This window comes from Gavialis gangeticus, unplaced genomic scaffold (assembly GCF_001723915.1).
Source record: "Gavialis gangeticus isolate Ggan-Ray unplaced genomic scaffold, GavGan_comp1, whole genome shotgun sequence".
In the NCBI taxonomy this organism is placed as follows: Eukaryota; Metazoa; Chordata; order Crocodylia; family Gavialidae; genus Gavialis; species Gavialis gangeticus.
The window spans coordinates 71,998,185-72,005,819 of record NW_017729024.1 but is presented as its reverse complement, the minus strand read 5'-3'; the positions used below and the strand labels follow the sequence as shown (position 1 = coordinate 72,005,819).

Genomic DNA, 7,635 nt, shown 5'->3' with positions numbered 1-7,635 from the left:
TTCGGTATCAGATATCCTGTCTGACAGTAGCTATGAAGCTGATGGCTGCTAATCAGTTTCTCACAGGTTTGGGGACCCTGAACTTGCACAGTTTGTACTGCTCTAATGCTGCCCCTTGAGTTGGCAGTGGAAGAGCAGAAATATTAGTGTTTTTTTGTAGAGGCTTTTTTCTTTCTTTCTTTCTTTGGTTTTTTTTTTTGGACTCTAACAGCCAAGCCTGGTCTCTAGGCATTTCTTGTTCATCATTACCTTGATCTGTCAACGGATAGTATGGGAGTAAGCAGCAACAGAGAAACAAATTAAATTGTTGGGGATAGATAATTGGGTTATACAAGCCTTGACATATATGATTTTTATAGGCTCAAAAGCATTTCAGGATCTATTTGACTGATTGACACTGACAATTTGTTCTTCCCTTTCCAGATTTTATGTTACATGGACCTGCTCTGTTAATCTGCCTACAGCATAAAATCTTGAAATGAATCTCACCAAGAGGTAATACAACTGCCTACTTGGGTGTCATCTTTGTACTGGGTAAGTGTAAAGATACATAAAGTATATGCAAGCATTTGTTTTAATGAACACATACATACATGCATGCATGCATTTTACAGAGTTTGAGGCAGGAAGTGAAGAATATAAATGTGTGTACACACACACACACCACTTTCATTGGTGGTCTTTGGCCACACATCCTTCAAGGATCTGGAATTTCCTTCTGAATAGTTTCATGGGCTGCCTATGCATGTGCTGGGCTGGGGAAGGGGGTTAATTGCTGTGGTTCCCAGAGAGCTGCCTTAATTGAAACACCACAGTGTCATGCGTATTAAGTCCCCATGCATTTAAAAATGGCCATGGGATGTTTTAACTAAACATGGGATGGCCATGGGGTGTTTTAACTAGCTTATGCGATAAGCTTTACTTAAAGCACTGCAGTGGCTCTTTTTAAACCCACAGGGGTTGTACACGTGACATTGTGGTGACGCTAGAGTGTTTTAATTAGAACGCAGAGCAGACTTGATTAATTGAGTCTGCTCTGATGTGTTCAAATTAGAATGTGTTGGAGCATGTGTATAGGCACCTATGCTGACTGCTGACCACCATCTCTTTAGCTTTAACTATTGTACTTCATGTACAGAATCATTTACAAGATCTGTAGCACCAATTGCTTCATTTTCCATCTGGTTGATGTTACTTCAACTTCCTTGCCAAAGTATATAATCTAATAACACCTGTATTGCAGGTAGAGGTTTTTCTTAACAGCTAACAAGTGATAAGAAACCAGCCTCTAATCTTTCACTTTAGGGAGTGGACAAAATGGCTTAATCTTATAGGATAGTTGGGGGGGGGGGTTGGTTTCCCTTGTATGTTGTATCTTTTAGGCATATCTACAGTTAGTATCTAGCCAAAGTATTTAAGTTATGAACTGGTCAGAACAAAAAGGGGGATGCACAGTAAAAGAAATCTGCTGGCATAAATCAGCATGTCTCACTGCAAGGCAATGGAACAACACAAGTTTGTATCTATAGAGACTTTGGCCCTTGGAGAAGGGGCCCAGAGTCATTCATCTGCTGTGCTTTTTCTGAGCTTTTTAATTTCTGTGAGCAACTTTGACAGTCTCCTGTGAAAGCTGATTTACAAGTGGGAGGCAGTTATCTAGTACTCAGAGTCCGAATTCCTCAAACATACCAAGATGACATGAGGGTTTTTATCTGCTGTCTGAGAGCCCATTTTTACTCAGGGTGACTCCTAACCATTAGTGCAGCTGAAGTAATTCAGAATGAAATCCTCCCACTGAAACGCTGTTCAAGGGCTTGTAAAATTCAGTTCATTTTTTGGAGGAAGCTCTCTCTCTGTGAAATATTGCCTAAGGCACTAAAAATGTTAACATTGATCTGGTAGGTACTAATTTTGATTTGATCTCGTGACCTTTAAACTGCTGAGCAATGTACAACAGGTGACATCAAGCCAGATGTAACCACTTCATCATTACTGTGGCTAGAACATACAAACTGTATGGGATACTTGGGAGTTTGGGGTTGGTTAAAGATGGGGGATTTAAACCTCGAGCACCATATGTCGATTCTGTATTATTATGTAGGACACACTCAAAGATCTAAGGAGGCCATGTTTAAAAATAGTATAATAAAATTAGTACAGTGCAGTCTGTCCTGTGGGGCTGACATGACCTGACTTGATGAAGCTGCACAGAGAGAATGGCTTTTATTTTTAGGGCACTCTATCTGGGATAACAATGACTCTGCTGATAGTGAAGCAGTGGGTATAGTTTGTCTTGATGGCTGGCACTTATGTCTGAAAAGAACAGAATAGCATATTTAAACTGTCAAGCCTTAATTGTTTCATTAGATGGTGGTACCTTTTGCACAAAAGGAGCAAGTGAACTGCTGAAAGAAAGAATGATGAACAGCAATTCCAGAAGGGCACAGGGGTGCTGCACTAGTTACTTTTCTTTCTTTGTTTCTTCCCAGTTCATCTCTGTCACAAGGAGAAGTTTCATTTTTTAATATAATGACTGTTATTAAAATCAGCTAAAAGAATTTCATGAGCACTGTGGTGTAGATCTATATTTTTAGATATAAATGAAGCTCAGAAATGTTCTTGCCCCTGAATTCAGCTATTGTGTCTCCAACATCCAATTTATTGATGATAATGATGACTTGCATTTATAAATGTGTCTTTTTCCCCCTGAAGAATCCCACAGTGTTTTTACAGACTTAATATATATGAATCACTTCACCTACTACTTGAAGTTTGGGCTTAACTGATTTTCAACTGCTGAACTGTGCAGAGCAATGCAACAACAGATTTTGGGACAGGAAGTAAAGACCATAAATCATGGTCAATTGAAACTACTACACAGAGCTCTTAAAACATGCAAAATCTAATAATTCAAATTAGAACTTGGGCAGGACAGCAGGGCTAACCAGGGGAGCTACAAATTTCTGTGGCAGGTGAAGTGATAGCTACAGAGTCCATCGAGTCCGCTAGGAAAGTGTACATGTTCTTTCCACTTTTGGGGGGTATCAAGAGCGAGGGAGAGGTGATGAGGATCTCTCTTTGATTTATTTCCTGTGGAATAAAGATCCACAGCATATTTCCCACGTACGTACATTTAAGGCTGTAGAAGCACTTTATGGCAAAAAAAACCTTATATTTCAAAAAGAAATCAAATAAAAAGCATTCCTTTATTTTCAGCCTGAAATCAGATTTCAAAGGTAGGTGGGTTTTTTTCTCAGTTATATTTATCCCCCACATAGGGATTTTTTTCCCCTCATGTACAAAGAACATAATGTGATTAATATCTTTTTCAACTCCTGCTCTTGGTGCTCTGTAGAAATGGAGGGGAGGATTCCTCACAGATGTCCTCTTTTATTCTCTTGAGGGAGGATGGCAGTAGTTTGGCTGCTTCCACTATGTGGGCTGTGTAGCTCTGCCTTTTAAGAGGAGTTAGCTGATTTATTTTCGCCTCCACTTTTAAAATTAGTTTTGCTGAAGTGGTTCGCTATTTTCTTGGTGCAGTTTCACTTTTAGTTGAAACTTTATGCAGATATACTGTCAACTGGACAATACAACATTGACGTCTGGGACCGGATTCCTGTGTAAAGAAGGCCCCATTATATTGCTCTGACAGTACATTGAGACAAATATCACCACACCCATCACTGACATTCACTTTATGATCATTTTCCATTGCCAGAATATTGGAAAAGGGCCCAGCTGTGAATAAGAATCTGGCTGTCCCTGATGTGTATGGCATGGTTTTAGCATCAGCTCCTCTCTGTCTTCGAGGTGTTTACAATGGTGCTGGACCTGAGACCTGGTCAGTTAGGAGCCTGCATTCCCTCTTTACCACCTTTTCCTGGTGGGGTGGCTTGAGGGTGAGTGTATAGAAAGGGTGCAGTCATGGATCCCTGTTCCTAGGACATTTTACAGGAAGTTCCTCATACAAGACCAGACCAAACTGGCCTCAGTTTTACACTCTGAGTATGTCTACACTCTGTCTACATATCTGCAAATGTATAGCTCCCAGGCATGCTGTTTCCACGTGCACCCGAGACTGCAGCATGTTGATCTGGGGCAGAGAAGCCCCAGCTGGAAGGGGAACCGGGGGGTCAGCCTGCCAGCCCAGGACTGCTCTGACCCGGGTCAATATGCTGCCAAGGAGCTGGCTGGGGCACAAGGGTGATTCAGTGCAGGGCTAGCCAGCAGGTAGCCCCTTGTACTGAAGCACCCTCATTCCCCAGCCAGCCCCCTTGGCATCTACATGTGCACTGTGGCAGAGTAAATAACTCTGCCATAGGATAGTACTTGTGTCTGGCAGTACTAACCTAGGGCAGAGTGAATTAGTTTACTCCATTCTACACATGTGTAGAAGCTGACATTTTACTGCACAGCTAATTTAACAACTCTGCAGTAAACATCTTGTGTAGACACACCCTATAACTCCAATTACTTCCATTCAGCTACAGCTTATATCAGAGTATGCTAGATGAGACTCAGCCCTCATCTAGGATAGAGTAAGAAATAGAGGACAACTGACAAGGAAAGAGGATTGAGCAACAGTGGTGGGAAATGCACACTCCTGAAAAGGTCGGTAACATAACTTGAAAATGTTTGCTTTATCTTCTCTTTGCAAGAATACACCTTGTGGGGTGCCTGAGAAATGGGGAGTCTCAGAAAATTGCTAGGAGACCTTAGAGAGTGGGGAAAAATAGGAAGGAAAATGGTAGGATTCACAGAGAAAGACAAAGTATTAGCAAGACATGGTCTTTGCATTTGCATTGAGGAGAGCAGTGAAAAAAGTCAAAATGGTGATAAAAAAAGTCCATTAAAAGAAAAAAGCTTGTAGATTTGTAATGTGAGATACTGGGTGTGGTCATAATGAGTTTCTTATATTCAACAGTTGCTGTTAAAATCTTTATAGCTCCCTCCACCCGAAGGTCCCTAAGCACTACTGACCGTATTTTATCTTGAAATTTTGTTGCAACGTTGGCCAAGTAATTCATAGTGAGTCATTGTGTTTCTTAAACCAATGTGATGCTCATTTACAATTTTAAATCCTTCACAGACTTTTAGGCCTACCTTTTAATGCCTGAAGTGCTCCAGCTCATTATGAATTTGGACATCAGTCACAGTAGGTGTTAGTGTCATTATGGCAGTTCAGTCACCCTCAGTGAACAAAGTGCTGTGCCATGAAAATGAGGAAATGATGTTGTTATGTATCCTACAAGTAGAATGAATCCGTTTCCTTTATAGTCCTTCTCGAGGGACTATAGTAATCACTAATAGTTCTCCTAAGGCTGACTAATGGGAAATAGTTTGGATAATCATTCTATCAGGTTCTTTTAATCTCTAACTCTTTTCCTCCTATGGGCGGTTTGCAACTGTTTTTTTAAAACTCATCACATCATACTTCGGTGATCAGAATGGCATAGGAACCTAAATACAATAGAATATTTTTCTGGGACAAGACTGGACCCTATATGGCAAATGTAGCTTCATGAACTAATAAATAAAAGGTTGTTTCTGGACTGTAGGCTTGTTCTAAGCTTAGGTCAAGCAGGGATGGTGGTGCAGTGTTCTTTATTCCTATTATTTATATGTTGCATTTCATCTTGAGCATTTTTGATTTTCTTGTATTGACTCTCTTATCTATTGCCCCTTTTGAGTCTAGCATTTTTCTGCTAAAGCTTGTCTGCACTATGTTTCCATCACGCCCTTCCCTTTAGACTTTTAGGGCACCTATACACATGCATAATTCTTGCTCTGACGTGTGCTAATTGTCACGTATCAGAGCAGATTAAATTAATGAAGGCTGCTGGAGCGTGCTAATTAGCACGCTCCAGCAGCCTTCACATCACATGTATTCAGTGTCCCTGCACTTCAAAAAGCTGGTTCAAAGTACTCCCAGTGCCATTCTGAAGCACGGAATACTGAGTACACAAGACGCTGTGGACACTTTAGTTAAAGTGGCTCCAAAGAGCTGTTCTAGTTAAAGTGTCCCTCCCTCACCCCGGAGATGTGTAAAGACACCCTTGGAGGCTCTTCCCCTCGGTGGATGAAAAAAGTTGAATATTTGGAATCTCTTCATGTCTCACCCAGTCAAAATCTTTGCTGGAGCCCACCCTGAGTTAGAGGTTCAGAACTAGGGCCTTTCTTTTAAATCTATTTTAAGATTGCATTATGATTTTTTTCTTGTTTCTCTTTATTCTAGGAATATGTTGTAATACTTTCAATATGACTGGGGATTATGGGATTGCATAGGCAGCAACAAGCAGTTCTTAGAATAACAATAGATAGGACCCAATGATAGTAGTCTGTGTACGGAGCATGACCTGCCACTGAATGATCCAACAAAACCTGCTGCAGTGGTGTCAAAAATTAAAAGGACAGACATGGCTATAGATTTGTAATGGATAGCTAGAGAATAGTATGCTTTGAGCCTTGCCCATGGACAGAATATCCATGAAGTTTTACTGTCAGGCAAAATAGATTACTGAAAAGAAACGTACATCAGAGTAAATGCATAAGCTACACATTTCTGGGAAGCTTTTCTTGTAGTATTAAGTGGCTACGTCTATCAATTATTTTTGATCCCTGCCAGTTTAGAAGCAGAGAGTAGCTGTATGATTAACATTGTTTCTTATACAACATGGCTGATGAAAAAACTCAGAAGAGACACAAATGCATACTGCTAGAAGGGTTAAGGCCTCCAAACTGCCTATTTTGGCAGTGTTCCCAGATGGACAGCCTCACACCTTCTGGAGCTGTTCCATCTGGGTTTTTCCCTTCGTGGAACTATTTTGTGGAGTCAGTTTAAGTCTTCTCTTCTAGTTGTCTAGATGAATGATCAGCATTTAATTTATAGCTTGTAATATAATGCTCTTAACCCACCATTCCTATCTTCAGTCCTTCCCCCACCTTTCATTTATCATAACCCTTTTCTCCAGTGTAGTACATTACCTTCTTCCTCAGCATAAATGCTTGTAATAAGACTTACAATACAAGAGAGAATACTGCAGCGCTAATGGATTTCCTAACACTTCAGTATAGGAATCCTGTTAACTTTACCAGGTTTTCTAAATTTCCTTCTTCTGGTTTCCTCTTCATCTTTTTTTGCAGAGCAACATATACCCAAGCTTTTGAGTCCCTGTGCTTGACAAAAACTGAATTTGACTTTGCTCTATATAACCTCAAAAGAGATTCCCTGTTTAAGTTGCGTTTCATGATTTTTTTTCTTTGAATTTCCTTTTCTATGACAGTTTCATTCTTCTTTTAAAGTACTTTTGTAAATGACGGGAGGGCACTAACTCTCAAATGTTAACCATGTGTTTTGGTGGAAACTCAATACCTTTAAATACATGCAGCTCCATTCATAGGGAAGGAGGGAAAGTAAGATAATTTGGAGGAAAAATCCTTTGAATGACAATATGAGGATTGTTTTTAAAATAAAAGGAATTTGAAAAACTCTTTGGTAAACCCATATGGGCAATTTAAAGGCTCCCCTACCTCTCTCTCTTTCCAGCTGTTGAGGCAGTAGACCATCCATACAACATGTTTACCAGAGGGGTTTTTACACACACTCTCCCTCTCTCTCTCTCTCTCTCTCTCTCT

At 40.3% G+C, this 7,635-nt stretch overlaps 1 long non-coding RNA gene across 2 annotated transcripts in view; it reads left to right on the top strand.

Moving 5' to 3' along the window:
- LOC109297466 overlaps positions 1-7,635 on the top strand; it is a 108,100-nt gene that overhangs the window by 5,797 nt on the left and 94,668 nt on the right. For both annotated transcript variants that reach the window (XR_002097322.1, XR_002097321.1), the window contains exon 2: positions 424-495. This is a non-coding gene — a long non-coding RNA (uncharacterized LOC109297466). The remainder of the gene's footprint in view (positions 1-423; positions 496-7,635) is intronic.